The 14,223-nt window shown below is 44.8% G+C and overlaps 1 protein-coding gene across 3 annotated transcripts in view; it reads right to left on the bottom strand.

Annotated features, from left to right (window-relative positions):
• Window positions 1-14,223, bottom strand: part of LRRC8D (leucine rich repeat containing 8 VRAC subunit D) — a 171,463-nt gene that overhangs the window by 122,460 nt on the left and 34,780 nt on the right. Inside the window, exon 1 of one of the 3 annotated variants that reach the window (XM_049772191.1) lies at window positions 11,475-11,563. The exons of 1 other annotated variant lie outside the window; for it this stretch is intronic. The gene's annotated coding sequence lies outside the window, so the exon portion shown is untranslated. Of the gene's footprint in view, window positions 1-10,211; window positions 10,261-11,474; window positions 11,564-14,223 lie in introns of those variants that run through there. One more of the 3 variants, XM_049772190.1, reaches the window with a different exon arrangement.

Below are 14,223 nucleotides of genomic sequence, written 5' to 3'. Positions count from 1 at the left end.
AGATCTGATCCGTAATTAAGGAGCACAGACGAGACAAGGTGAAAGGCTCTTTCCCATCTCAAAATTTCTTTCTCATTTATAAGACAAAGAAACCTCACCAGAGAAATGAGAAGAGTACAGAAATGAGCAGAGTCTGAAATAAACACTAGTTTCAAATTCAACTTTTGCATTTCTAAGATTTTCTTTCGTAAATCACGTAACTTTTAAGCCTTAAGTTATTGCTTCTGTGAAGTGGGAATAAACCTGCCTCCACTCAGGATTATAGACTGCATGAGAAAGCATGAAAATTTCAAGGCATAGGGGCCGGGCGGTGGCGCTAAAGGCAAGGTGTCTGCCTTGCCAGCGCTAGCCTAGGACGGACCGCGGTTCGATCCCCAGGTGTCCCATATGGTCCCCCAAAGCCAGGAGCGACTTCTGAGCGCATAGCCAGGAGTAACCCCTGAGCGTCACTGGGTGTGGCCCAAAAACCAAAAAAAAAAAAAAAAAAAAGAAAATTTCAAGGCATAGATAGTCAGTAGTGGGGAATCTTTTTTTTTTTTTTTTTTTTGACAACGGCCATTTAGCTATTCAGAACATCATTTGGGGGGGGGGGGGGTTTGGGAGGGGCCACACCCGTTTGATGCCCAGGGGTTACTCCTGGCTAAGGGCTCAGAAATTGCTCCTGGCTTGGGGGGACCATTTGGGATACTGGGGGATCAAACCGCTTGCAAGGTAGACACCTTACCTCTAGCGCCACCTCACCGACCCCTCAGAACATCATTTTCAGGCTTCCCACTAAAGGCAGATGAGCTGTGCCAGGTGATGGGAAGTACCCGGTCTTTCCTGCATGTGCCAGGGATAGACTCTAAGATATTGTGGGTCTTATATGTCCCATGGACCAGACAATCCCTACCTCTGGAACTTCAGATCATTAGTAAATAATGAAAAGGTCATTATTACTTATTCTTTTTGTTTTGTTTTGTTTTTGTTTTTGGTTTTTGGGTCACACCTGGCAGGGATTACTCCTGGCTCTATGCTCAGAAATCGCTCAGGGGACCATATGGGATGCCGGGATTTGAACCACCGACCTTCTGCATGCAAGGCAAATGCCTTACCTCCATGCTATCTCTCCAGCCCCCGACTTTTTCTTTTATAGATTACACAATTGCTTTATCTGCCATGCTCCTTTATCATGTTTATTTAGTAGGATATCATTACAAACATCATGGGAGTCAATTTCCCAAAAATTTTTATTCTCAAATTTTTCTATTTGAAGGTTATATTCATGGTACAGAGGGACAAATCCCAGAGGTTTAGGAACCTTCAAATATTTTTCAGAACTGAAAACAATCAATAAAAATAATAGATGGCATTTTATACCCAAGAGTAATAGGCAATAATCCATTCAGTTACCACTGGATGAGGTCCAGGGAATTTTCTAGAGGGCAACACCCTTTGAAAAAGTTCCTAACCCTCACATCCCTTCTCCCTACTTGGTATCTTGAAAAAGTTCCTAGCCCTCACATCCCTTCTCCCTACTTGGTATCTCCATTGCAGTTGATGAGCTGCTACTTACTCCTTACTTCAACACAGGGACTGATGCCAGTGAAATCTTCACTTGCAACATTCAGAAGTGCAACCAACAAGCAAAAGAAGAAAAGATAAAGATTTATTTTATGAAATGTTTATGACGGAACTGATCTTCAGTACTTGTGAGTCTTGCTCAATAGCCAATCTAAAGAGGAAGACAGAGATTGTGTGAAAATCAGTGCAGTAGTCATTCCCACACATTTGATTTCACAGACTAGTAAAAGGTCAAAAAGAAGACTTACAAAATTGCCAGGCTTTAGGTAGGCAAGAAATGGCACCAAAAGGCAATTATAATCCTATCATAAAATGGAAAACATAAACCCCTCTTTTCTTTTTCTTTTTATTTATTTATTTATTTATTTTGGTCAAAAAGACTTACAAAATTGCCAGGCTTTAAGTAGGCAAAAAATGGCACCAAAAGGCAATTATAATCCTATCATAAAATGGAAAACATGAACCCCTCTTTTCTTTTCTTTTTTCTTTGGTTTTTCAAGCCACACCCATTTGATGCTCAGAGGTTACTCCTGGCTAATTGCTGAGAAATTGCCCCTGACTTGGGGGGACCATATGGGATGCCAGGGGATCGAACCGCGGTCCTTCCTTGGCTAGCGCTTGCAAGGCAGATACCTTACCTCTAGCGCCACCTCGTTGTCCCCGGTTTTTACTTTTCTTAAGACAATATCCACAGAATTAATTTAATACTCCAAAGAGGGATACTGTTGCATTTCTGCCCCTGGTTTATCAAACACTAGTGCAAAGGTGACATGGACACCCCCCGCGCCCCCCCCCCCCGGGAATGTTGGCCTATGAAGACAAGAAAATGAAATACTGAAAGATCAGATTCATGTAGCTGCAGTTCAGTGCACAATGCACATAGCCACTCATGAATGGTAAGTCCTAGCATCTGCCTCCTGGTAGCATCAAAAATCATGTTGGGGCTGGAGAGATAGCATGGAGGTAAGGCATTTGCTTTGCATGCAGAAGGATGATGGTTCGAATCCCGGCATCCCATATAGTCCCCCAAGCCTGCCAGGAGCGATTTCTGAGTGGAGAGTCAGGAGTAACCCCTGAGCACTGCCGGGTGTGACCCAAAAACAAAAATTTAAAAAAAAAAAGTCATGTTCGGGGAATCCATGACATGGGTCATCATCTTCCAATGTTACTTATATCCTCAAAATTCCTTGTTTATCTTAATGACCAATTACAGGCCCTCAATCATAATGTGTCAGTCTTTTTGTTTTGTTTTGTTTTGAAGACATACTCAGCAGTGCTCAGTACTTACAAGTTGGTGCTCAAAAATTGTTGTATGTGGGGACCAGTGCAAAAGTACAGCAGGTAAGGTGTTTTCTCTGCACAAAGCTGTCCAGGTTCAACCTTCAACATCCCATATGATCCCCCAAATGTGTTTGCCAAGAGTAACTCCTGAGCATCACCAGCTGTGGCTCCTTACACATATACACCACACACACACACACACACACACACACACACACACACACACACACACACACGCACGTTGTAACAAGTTTTTTGAATCTCTATGCTCAAAAGTTTTATCCATGTGGTGCTAGGGTCTGCAAGCATATGGTCAGCCCAATCAAACATCTTTCTAGCCCCTAATAACCTTCTTGACGGTGTTTGCAGTGGGTTCCCTGTCCTTATGACATGGTGGATTACGTGTTAACTGCACAATGTAATCACTTGAGAAAGAAAAGAATCTTCTCAAAAGCAAACTTCCTTTCTCAGAAATTCTAAACTAAGCAGTATGAGAAAGTGTCCAGGTTCTCATAACTACAAAATATTCCACAGACTGATTCTGGTCCCAATCAAAGAAAAACTGCTACCATGCTTTACTTTTTGGTATGAATGTATGTCTTATAAAAGTCACACTGGACCTCTCATTTCTTCAGGTGACGAATGGCAAATATGTGTGTGGCAAAGACCAAGAGTGTGCCTGCCTTCACCACATAGACAGTTTTGTTGGCCTATGAAGACAAGAAATTGAAAAACTGAAATATCAGATTCATGTAGCTACAGTTCAGTGCACAATGCAGATTTCAACTTGTCCCTATGCTAGAAGGTTTCATTCACTGGCTCCAATTAACAACTCCCACCTGTCATCTTTCTGGTCACCAGAAATCTAAAATTTTCTTCATTTAAAAAGAGACTGATGGGGCTGGAGAGATAGCATGGAGGTAAGGCGTTTGCCTTTCATGCAAGAGGTCATCGGTTCGAATCCCAGCGTCCCATATGGTCCCCCGTGCCTGCTAGGAGCAATTTCTGAGCATGGAGCCAGGAGTAACCCCTGAGCACTGCCGGGTGTGACCCAAAAACCACAAAAAAAAAAAAAAAGAGACTGATGATGTTTGAATTGGACCAGCACCATAGACTCATTTTTTCCTCAAATGAGATGTAAACTGAGCTGTGAAAGACCATGGATACAAAGACCCACACAGCCATCTGGCCATCTTGGGAGGAAAGGGCAGGCCAAGCCTCAGCCCTACCTAAGTCATGCCTGCTGTCTCTATCACCCAGAATAACCATTTCCAGATAGTTCCACCTCACCACCTACCTACGATTCCCTTCTGGGTCACCAATCTGACCAAACTTCAGTTATATGGTTTGGGGGCTGATATCACCAGGACTTTTTGGAACAAGTATGGGCCACCTTCCCTAATATCTTCCTTCTTCCAGGAGGTCTGGCAGCTGAGTATACACCCTGAAAAGTTGCAGTATCAGTAGTAATGTTCAGAATTTCTTGACAACTTCATTTGTTTAATGCTGTCATCCCTATGGGAATACACCAGTTTAACAGAATGGACAGCTAACAAAAGGTTACTAAACCTTCTGTCATTGTATTGACTTCTCTGGAGATACAAGAGTTTTTACAAATGTGCTTGCTGCTGTATTTTTTTCTTTCTTCTCTTTCTTTTAATCTTTTATTATTTTTTTATGGTTTTTCAGTAACTTTTCTCTCATTTATCTGGAAACAAATGTATTATGGTTAATGAATAAGAGTAAAAATGTTATTTATAAAATTAATTAAAAATATTGATAAAACCATTGTGTTCATGGATCTCTTCCCTTCTAGCCTGAATCTCTACCCTTTCCAAGGACTATCACATGGCTTTGGGATACTGCTTATCATTTCTTATCCCATTTTCATCTGCAACAACAAGTGAAAACAAAATTCTGAATGTATTTTCAAAGCTTTTGGGGGGGGGTGGTCCATACTACCCTGTGACAGTTCCATCATTCCATTATCCCAGATCAGCCCACAAAGAAATTCATCTGCAAATCTTCTGATTATTAACATAAGTATGGTTTCCATAGAGTAAATCCCACTGGTTAGATATTTCATAATTCAGAAGAGCTTACAGCCATCTGTATGCCTAGAAATTCCACTGTGTGCTCCTTCTATTGGATCAATTATGTAAAGAAGGCCTGAGGGAACCCACTGCTGACATACCTCTAAGTAGGGAAGCCTTTAGCCATAGCTGTTATTTGTGGTCTTCAAGGCAGATAAAATAAATCCAGTTGGTCTCTCCATACATGCAAAATTCAACTATTTCAGCTCCCTGTGATTCCATTCACTCATATATGTAAAATTCAAGGATTTACCCCTTTCATCTAGAAATTTCTATCTCTCATTCAAAGTGACATTTTGTGTCTTTACTTCCACGGTGAATTCAACTATGACACTTCTAAAAGTATAAAAGGATTTGACTTAGGAACTTTTCATCATTTCCCCCTTCAATAAATTTCATACATTCACAAAACATCCCTTCCTCTCGCAGGTATATTGTTCTTCTCCTGGGGATAGACAAGTTTTCCATGTGGACCATTTCAGAAGAGAGAGCCAGACAACTCTATCACCTGGAGACACAACATACCAGTAAGGGAGTCATAACAAAAAAGTTGTATGTATATGTTGGTTTAAAAGACCCAGAATTCTGTCTGAATACTCTTACCACTGTTGTAGGGCTAACACCCAAACCAAGTAATTTTTTTAATTTAATTTACTGGTTACATCTGTAACACTGGAGAATCTGGCACTAGTTTGCCTGTGATTCTAACATGTCTGCTTCCAAACACATCTCAGAATGCTCATTTTCTAATTCTTATCAGTGAAGACCTGGTAAGTACAAAGTTTTATCAGTGAAAAGCTAACGTCCAGTTCTGGGGAAAAGGCTTGTTTCTAAACCTCAAACCTCTCTCCTTCCCCCAAAATAAAATGGTCACTAAATATCCATTTGGAGTATAATAACAGAAAGAAATAAAAAACGTTAGCCTATTAACCAAGTTCCTATGTGCTTTTAGCCATCCCCAGTCACCCCAGTTACCTCTTCACAAATTTCTAAAGCTAATATGATCTGGCAAGCTTCAGACTTGAACAGAACATTAGAAATTCTCTTCCAGATGTCTAAACAGAATTATGAAGACCCCAGAGAATGAAACGCAGATTTCAGAAGCTTGCAACAGACTCAAATAATTTGAAAGGGCACCTCAGATGCAAACATTAGCAAGAGCTAAATGCAATACATAATGTAGTTTGGCTAGGAACACTAATTTCTCAGTGCCTCTCAAACTATAGTCTTATCAGCCTCTGGAACACCAGCATTCAGCACCCAAGATCTTACTAATAGTGCTGAACCACAGGCTTGCATGTTATTTTATTTTTTTGTTTTGTTTTGTTTGATTTTGTTTTTTTGTGTTTGTTTGTTTGTTTTTTGTCTCATACCTGGCAGTGTTCAAGGATTATTTCTGGCTCTTCACTCAGTAATTACCCCTGGTGGGCTCAAGGGACCATATGTGATGCTGAATTCTGAACCCAGGTAAGCCACGTGCAAGATAAAAACCCTAACTGCTGTACCATTGCTTTGGCCCAGGATGTATGCCATTTTAAAAATACACAACTACATAGCATATGGCAGTATCAGTCACTGTTTCTCTTTCATATGATTAAAAGGCAAAAAGCTAGCCTCTAAAATTTTAAAGTAAAATGAACAACAACAAAAAAGGATGGCATTACAGAGAAGCATAAACAAACAAAAACTTACTTCCTACTTTCGAGGCCGGAGCAGTGGCACAGTGGTAGGGTGTTTGCCTTGCACACAGCTAACCTAGGACGGACCACAGTTCAATCCCCCAGCATCCCATATGGTCCCCCAAGCCAGGAGCAATTTCTGAGTGCATAGCCAGGAGTAAGCCCTGAGCATCACCAGGTGTGGCCCGAACACTAAAAAAAAAAATTTACTTCCACTCAACCTCACCAAAGAACAAAAGAAAACAAACAAACAAACAAAAAGCTCAATAAATACAAGATACAACAGTTCATACAATAATATGTTTGGACTGCTTGATGCTCTCTGCATATATATATATGTATATGTATATGTATATATACATACATACATGAGTCTCTGCTAGGCCGGGCTCAAAAAAATAAATAAATAAAAAGCAGCTTTATTATCTCTATGAAGCTGTTCCCTGGGGCATCTGTCTTCAACCAGATCACATCTCAATGCCCATACTCAGTTCCAGACTATGACTTTCTTTGAGAGATGCAAGCACACTGAGAAGACATCTAGAAACTATGTCCCATACAGGGCTTTGTAAAGAACTGGGACTATTCTGTATTGAGAAGAGAAGGCAAGAATACGCTATTTTGTACATTCCAAGAGCTTCCCTTGTGGCAATGGGTCATAGCATTGGGTATGGGACAAATTTTCATGGAAGTAGTCTTTAGCTCAAACAATATTCATGCGAACAGTGAAAAACAGAAACATAGAATTGAGTCTTTGAAGTGAAGATTCTCTTTCCTGGGGGTGTTTAAACAAAGGCTACTTAGCAAGCATAAGAACTTAGGAAAGTAGTGTCCAGGATGTGCCTAAGGGGTGTACAGCATGTTTTGTATGTATGTGACCCTGAGTTCAACCCTCAGCACCACACATATAAAAATGTTAGAGCAGAACCATCTTAAAATTCCATTTCTGAGCTTCTAGCTCCTCTTAGCTCTCATTTATTGTCCTGCTAGTTCATTAGCCCCACCCCCCACCTCATTGTCTCATATATGTCATGAGAATTTGCCCAGCTCCCAAGCATTTCAGGCCTACATCTAGCAGAAGTCTCCTATATTGGCTTCCCCCAAGCCCCTATCCTTTCTCACATCTCCTTCAAGGTCTCTTCCCAGTAGAACCTCACCCCACCAAGGCCTTTCCTCTCTGCTCTAGAGAATAGGCTTTCTCAATCTCCTACTACTGACACTAGACAAAAATATACTCTGTTCATTGTATGTATGAAACCCAACTATGAGGGCCTTTGTAAATCACAATGGTTCCAATAAAATAAAATTTAAAATATATAAAAAAAAATATATACTCTGTTAGTGGGGCTGCTCTATGCAATGCAGAATGTTTCATAGAATCCCAGTTCTCTACAAGCTCTTAGATGTCAGGAATCCCTCTCCTGCTTCGAAGCTACCAGCAATGTCTCCAAGACAGCCAAATTCCTGCAAGAAGACCACATCATCACCCCCTAGTGAGATATGTGCTTCTCGAGGCAAATGATTAACACCCCTAGTTTAAGTTTTTCAAAAAAAAAACAAAAAAAAAAAAAAAACGAGATCTCCTCTGCCTTCCTTCATCAATCATGTTCTCTGTTTCAGTCAGGCAAATATATTTACTATTTTTGACCAATAAATACAACTCAAAGCTTTCCCAATATAGGCTCTTTCTCCCTTCCATCATACATGCAAACCAGGAAGCAAATGCCCTGCCCATTTCAGTACTTCTTGACTTCCAATGCAACATGAGCTTCTGCTCCTGTTTTGACATGTACAGGTGGACTTTCTTTCTTACTTCCACATTCCCTTCCTTTCCCTTGTTGTTGTTGCAATGTCCAGAGGTCACACACAATTGTGGTGCCTGCCTACCAGCACACCTGGGGCTTGCATTCTTCAGTTGTGGTGCTCATGCACATTCTGGCTGCTATGCTTAGTGGGAGTGCTCAGATGTATGAGGTGACAGGGATTCACGTCCACTGCAGTCACCCCAGACTGTATGTTAGGCACTTTAGCAATGAAGCTATCTCCAAACCCAACAGGTACCTATCTTTTCTGCTGCCTATTCGTAGAAGCCTTTCCTTCCTTGTTAAGCACCCACTCTGATTTCCTGTTTACTTACTGCTTGTACTCAATAAAATTGACCGTGTTTCTCAGAATGTCAAACAACAGCTCCAAATATAACTCCATGAGCTCCCATACCAACTATCCAAGAACATCATAGTTTTGACAAAATTTGAATATTTCCCCTGCTAGTGTCAATGTATCTATACTACTAAAATCAGAATCATATCTCAATTTCATAATCTAGTTTCCCAAACAATTTAAGACTTGGAGTATGATAAAACCATAAAAAAATTTACAATGGGTAAAAGAAAGAAAAAAAAACAACCAATCAAAATCCACCTCCACATAGCTTAAAAATTAAGAAAAATAAACTAAGTTTTGACTAAGTTTTTCAACTCTGAGAAACAGACCAGAGAATAACGATGAATATGGCTCAATACTGGAACTGTTGCATCATACAGGATTCAACGTGGTTATGGCAGAGACAGGGAAACAGGGTCAAGTAAGGACCTTCCTCTCCAACCTTTGGTTCTGTTAAAATGTAATCAGAAAACACACACGCTCCATAAAATGAAGACAAATTGAACATAAAGTGTTCAAATATGTACATACTGTCAATTCAAGATCTGTGTTTTTCTCCTTTTAGTGACATGGATTACATGGGAGAACCCCAAATAACAGGAAGACCAATCATTGAATCACCTTTGCCAGCCAATTTCAATCTCAGGAGCTCCTTATTTTTCTCTTGCTAAAATTTTAACAGGCTCTCAAGTCCACTGATGTCCAAGACAAGTGAGACAGTCCTCTCCTTAACCAACCTAGCTGCAGTTAGTGTTTCTTAGTATTTCTTGACCCTAAGAATCAGTGTAGAATGAAGATCCCATAAACTGGATATGGTGGAGGATTCTTCCCCCACGCCTGTCAGAAACAGAGGAGCAGCTATCAAGTGTCCGGAAGGGTCTGAATCAGTGACCAAGTGACATTCTTACATATGCTAGGACCTCTGGATTGTTTAGGGATAAACAACCTTTTCCTGATACAGCAGATGGGAATTCCCTGCAGCCCCAGAAGCTTCCTAGGACCAGCTTAGAACACTGCGTAGGTACTCAATAAACGCTGCCTAGAGGGAAATTGTATGATTAAAGCTAAGCGAAGTTTCCAGAAGTCAACTGATGATTCCTTGTATCTCTTTCAAAATAAATCCTCATAGCATTCTTTGCCCAACAAGAGTGTTTCTCAAACGTTGAGGAGAGAGGGAGGCGGAGGAAGAAAGGAGGAAACATGTGTGAGACTAAGGAGCTCAAGCTGGACCCCACCATCTGCCAGGGCTCCCCAATACCAATTTCCCATCTCTCTACCTACCACCTGCGTGTGTGTGTCCTCCCCTTTAGCTCTGGACTTTGTTTCCCCAAATCCTTCCCTCACCTGCACGTGAACGAACAGACAGACAGACACACAAACACACAGACACACACAGAGACACACACATACGCCTTCTCCATTGGGGACCTACCTCTCCTCCCCTCGACCCGTATGAAGCAGCTCTTCTTCACTGCAGCAGCCTCTTTCAAACCACCAAAAACAAAGCTTTTCTTGATCCCTTATGGGGTATAACCCCCCCCCAATAAAGGCCCTATCACCACCCTCAGGCGAGTGCAGGTGATGAATTCTCTTCGGCGGGTCACCCCAAACCTTTCTCCTTTCCAAGCCCCAGGCTAGAATGCAAGCTCCAGTCCCGCTTCCCAAGTGCCCACGCTCCAAAACAAGCTAGAAGCGGATTATACCGGCCGGTACCCAACCCGGAGATGGCCCGCGGCAGGGTTGGGTGCACCTGCGGGGCCCCCAAGTTCCCGCCCCCCGAGCGCGCGCAGGGGGCGGGCCGCGGCCCTCCTCCCTTCCCTTCCCCGCCCAGTCCACTTGACGCGGGAAGGCGTCGCTGCACAAGTTAAAGGGCTCACCTTCGTGGGGGGCCCTGGGCCCAGCGAGGCCAAGAACCCCAAGACCCACCTTTTGGGTGGGGAAAAGGGGGACTCCAAGGGGCTGCTCCCAGGGCCTCTCTCCCTTCCGATCGCAATGGGGGAGCGGAGAGGAGAGTCAGAAAGCAACGGGGGTGGAACGGGCAGCGCGCAACCGCTCCTGCTGGGCCGACAGCAGGGACTCCCGGTCTTCAGGGCCACGGGTTCGAGGCCCGTCTCCACCTACCCGGGCATCACCCCTTGGCCTTCCAACCCCAGAGATGCATGCACCCACCTGCGCGGGGGCAGCTACTCAGCGGCCGCCCAGGCCCGGTTTAGGCGGAGGCGGAGGCGGAGACGCGCGGCGGCGGCGGCGGCGGCATCCCCTGCGGCGGGCGGCGGCGGCTGCAGCGGGACGCGCCGGGAAGGCGAAGGCGGAGGCGCGCGGCGCCTGGACCCTGGACCCTGCTCGCGAGGCCCCGTCCGCGGCTGCCAGCTGGAATCGCGGCCGACGAGCCGGGGCAGCACCGGCAGAGGCAGCGGCAGCGGCGGCGGCACATGACTCTGGAACGAGGGGGAATTAGACAAAGCGTAACATGGACTCCGGGCCCTCCCGAGCCGGCGCTGGAGCTCCGGGACCAACCGCAGCCGCCGAGCGCCGCCACTGGCTCGGACACAGCCAATGGGGCGGGCGGCCCGGGGCCTCATGTGATTGCGAGCACTTGCCTGGCTCGCTCGCTGGTGTCGGCCCCACCGTGCCCGCCGAGGGGTCCCGGGAAGCGACACCCCGGGGACGCCTGGGCTCGCCAAACGTTGCCCACCTTCGTTCGGCCGGGCGCGCTGCCAGGCCCAGCCGGGAACCTTGGCCTTCTTTTTTGTTTTGCTCTTCGGGCCACACCCGGTGACGCTCAGGGGTTCGTCCTAGCTATATGCGCTCAGAAATCGCTCCTGGCTTGGGGGTCCCCGATGGGACTCCGGGGGGATCGAACCCAGGTCCGTCCTAGGCTGGCGCGCACAAGGCAGACAGATGCCTTACCGCTTGCGCCACTGTTCCGGCCCTCCCCTCGCAGTGTTTTCTTGTTTGCCTTACAAAGCAGCTCTAGGTGACTGTGGGGTGGGGTGGGGGGATACCGGTAAGTCTTGGCGAGGAGATTGCATAAAAAATCGTCCTGGAGGTTTTCCAGCTTGCGAGGGATTTAGGGGGTACGCATGCATAACTTTTGTCTTGGCACGGTTTGCTGCCCAGCTAGTTTGCTCTTTAAGGGCTCGGAAGAGTAGGTTCTTGTTTCACCCGAGTTTCAGTTTGCTCTTTCACCCTTTTTGCCACAAGTGTCTTGTCTCTGAAGCGGGCAGATAGATGAAAGATTTTTCTCTGCCAAAGGGCAGATAGATGAAAGGTTTTTCTCCACCCTAGAGTTTCGGCCTCCTGATTAAGACCAAAAGTGTCATTTGCAAGTTCTCCCTCTCTGCCCCTGGTGGATGGGGAGACAACGGGGTAGTGGGTTAAGTAATAAAGTCAGAAGGGTTGTTTGGAAGATTTAAATAAAGTGTTCTAATGCCTTCATTCTGTATTTATGGAGTCCCTTGGTTTCTGAAAACCATGGGGGTCTCATCTTGGAGATCTCACCAGTTATCTCCCTGTCAGTGGTAGGTCAGTTACAGGTGCTCAGGAAGGGGTTTCAGAGAAAAGGTGACCCCGGATGGTGAACCCAGGTGGTCCTGGGACACTGGAATGAAAGAAGAGCAGCCCAGGGTGGAGGAGACAAGGACATTGGTGAGGCACTAGCCTTACATGCAGCTAACTCTGCTTCAGTCCCCACAACAGCATAGTATCTGGAGCCTGGAGTCAAGAATACGCCCTGAGTACAGCTGGGTGTGTGGCCCCTCAGCAAGTAAACAAACAAGCAAGTAGTAAATTAACCCTGAGAAGAGCAAAGATGAGCAGAAGGGTCAGGGCAATTGTGCAGGGAACTGCCCAAGCAAGACTCAAGATTTCTGACTCCTTACAAGATAGCATGAGATTGCCATCCTGCCCTTGGCTTGCTTTCTCTTTCCTAGCCCTCTCATGCCAACAGTCTGTCCTAGTTCACCTGCCCAGCCCAGACAGAAGGAGGAGGTTGTGGGCTGGGATTGCCTGGCAAGTGATCTAATCATAGTGCTAGGTCTCCTGATCTTCGAGGTCAGAGCAGTTTGTGTAATTGTTACCAACTAATGGTGTATTCTTTTGAATAAAAAAAAAGTTTAATGTGGAATGTTTTTGTTTAAAATTATTTATATTTTATTTTTTAGAGAGATTTATTCATTTATTTATTAGGCACTTGTGCCACACCCGGCGGCACTCGGATTACTCCTGGCTCTGCGCTCAGTAATCGCTCCTGGCAGACTCGGGGACCATAGGGGATGCTGGGAATCGAACCTGAGTCCATCCCAGGTTGGCAGCATGCAAGGCAAACACCCTATCGCTGTGCTATCTCACTCCAGTTGATTTTTAAAGATGTTTAAAATCACTCTATTGTGGGGCCAGAGCGGTAGGGCATTTGCATTGCACACAAACAGATCCAGGACTGACGGTGGTTTGAATCTCATATGATCCCCAAGCCTGCCAGGAGTAACCCCTGAGTGTCACCAGGTGTGACCCAAAAACAAAAACAAAAAATCACTCTTGTACTTTGTTCCAGGGAAGTAATGGATGGCGGGGGGGTGGGGGGGAACCACAATTCTTTGTTCCAGGGAAGTAATGGATGGCGGGGGGACCACAATTCTTTGTTCCAGGGAAGTAATGGATCGAGGGGGGACCACAATTCAGGGGCTTCAGTTATACTGGTGATAATGGGAAAGTGGTATAGTTATCTATCCAAAGCACAGACTTGGCAAGACTGTAAACGTCTAAGCGGCACCTACCAAACTTGTAATATGCTTGTCAAGGTAGCAGATCAGGGATTCAGGGATAGAATATAGGAACTCTGGTGGAGGGAAATGGACACTGTTGGTGAAATTGATATTGAAAACTCAACTATCAATAACTTTGTAAATTATGCTTCCTTTTCATTTTATGGGCCACACCCGGTGACCCTGAGGAGTTATTCCTGGCTATGCGCTCAGAAATCGCTCCTGGCTTGGGGGACCATATGGGACACCGGGGGATTAAACCAAGGTCTTTCCTAGGTCAGGTGCATGCAAGGCAAATGCCCTACTGCTGCACCACCACCTCTCTGGCCCTTAAATCATGCTTCTTTAAATAAAAGTTATTTTTTTAAAGTAAATATTTCCTGGGATTTAAATTTTTCTTTTATTTATTTTATGTTTTTGTGTGTGTGTGTGTGTGTGTGTGTGTGTGTGATTTTTTTGGGCCACACCCGGTGACGCTCAGGGGTTACTCCTGGCTATGCACTCCAAAATCACTTCTGGTCCTTCCCAGGCTAGCACAAGCAAGGCAGATGCCTGACCGCTTGCGCCACCGCTTTGGCCCCTTAAATTGTCCTTTTAGAAGAGAAAAATATGAGGTCACAATTGAGGTAAGTGGAGAAAGGAAAGAGTATTATTCATGAAAGAGACAAATGTGGGGAAAGT

The sequence above is a fragment of the Suncus etruscus genome, chromosome 4 (genome assembly GCF_024139225.1).
Source record: "Suncus etruscus isolate mSunEtr1 chromosome 4, mSunEtr1.pri.cur, whole genome shotgun sequence".
NCBI lineage: Eukaryota > Metazoa > Chordata > Mammalia > Eulipotyphla > Soricidae > Suncus > Suncus etruscus.
This window is presented reverse-complemented; position numbering and strand designations above follow the sequence as displayed.